The sequence below is a fragment of the Theobroma umbraticum genome, unplaced genomic scaffold (genome assembly GCF_002168275.2).
Source record: "Theobroma umbraticum cultivar Fairchild unplaced genomic scaffold, ASM216827v3 scaffold_51.0, whole genome shotgun sequence".
Taxonomy (NCBI): domain Eukaryota; kingdom Viridiplantae; phylum Streptophyta; class Magnoliopsida; order Malvales; family Malvaceae; genus Theobroma; species Theobroma umbraticum.
Genome location: NW_018397260.1, coordinates 4,870,068 through 4,871,643, shown reverse-complemented (window position 1 = coordinate 4,871,643; position 1,576 = coordinate 4,870,068).

Sequence of the window (1,576 nt, the reverse complement as noted above, 5' to 3'; positions counted from 1 at the left end):
TATTTTGTTAAGTTCAAGAACTTGATAGAAAATCAAGCAAATGTGAGTATAAAGGTTTTCAAGAGTGACAACGATAAGGAATAAACTACTAAGGACTTTGAAAATTTTTTGTCTGAGTTTGGCATCGCTCATCAACTGATTGTTGTGTATAACCCTCAATGCAATGGAGTTTCTGAGAGGAAAAATAGAACTCTAATGGAGATGGCAAAATGTTTGCTATTCTAGAAGCACCTACCAAAACACCTTTAGGCAGAAGCTGTGAATACAGCAAACTATATTTTGAACTTGACACTGACAAGAACTTTGACAGATATAACACCATTTGAGGCATGGTTTGGGTACAAACCTTCAGTAACTCACTTAAGAGTATTTGGGAGCATTTGTTATGCAAAGGTTCCTGATCAAAGCAGGACCAAGTTGGACGAAAAAAGTATTGTGGCCATTTATATTGGATACAGTGAGGTCTCGAAAGGATACAAACTATATAATGTGAAGACTCAGAAGATTTTATTCAGTAGAGATGTCAAATTTGATGAACATTCTTACTAGAATTGGGAGAAGTTAGCTATTGATGCTTTGAATTTTCAAAACTTGGTGCAAGAGTTGTCAGTGAGAGAAGATGATACAGAAGTGGATATTGAAAATGAAAGTCTTGCTGTGAAGGGTACTAGGTCACTGCAAGATATTTATGCCAGGTGTAATATGGCAGTGTGTGAACTTGTTAGTTGTGCAGAAGCTGCAGCAGACAGAAGGCGGATGCAAGAAATGGAGTAAGAAACGCTGATGATTGAAAAGAATAGTACTTGGTTATTGGTGGACAAACTAAAAGATCAACATGTAATTGGAACAAAGTGGATTTTTAAGACAAAGCTTAATGCTAATGGAATAGTGAACAAGTACAAAGCAAGACTAGTGGTAAAAGAGTATTCTCAGATTTATGGTGTGGACTACCAGGAGACTTTTGCTCCAATCGCGAGACATGACATAATAAGGTTGCTGGCTGCAGTAACTGCTCGAAAAGGTTGAAATATTTGCCATCTTGATGTGAAATCAGCTTTTTTGAATGGTTACCTTACTGAGCACATTTATATTCATCAACTAAAAGGATTCATCAAACTAGGGACCGAGGATAAAGTTTGCAAATTTGTGAAAGCATTGTATGGTTTAAAACAGGCCTCAAGGGGACTCATTCCTCATTGTTGAAGGCTTTCGAATGAGTCAAAATGAGCCTACACTGTACGTAGGCAGTCCTGTAGCTTCTGTTAAGGTAATTATCTCCTTATATGTTGATGATTTATTATGTACAGGTTCGGGTGTTAGTTTCTTAAGTGATTTGAGAGCAAGTTGATGAAAGAATTTGAAATGATTGACTTGGGAGAGATGCACTATTTTTTGGGATTACAATTCATTCAAAAGTCAGATTATATTTGCATACATCAAAGTAAATATGCAAATGAAATTCTGAAGAAGTTCACATGGAGAAGTGTAAAGCTGTGGATACTTATTTAGCTTTAAACTGCATATTAACAAAGGATGATGGTACCCCAAGTACAGAAAGTTCAATGTACAGAAGCAT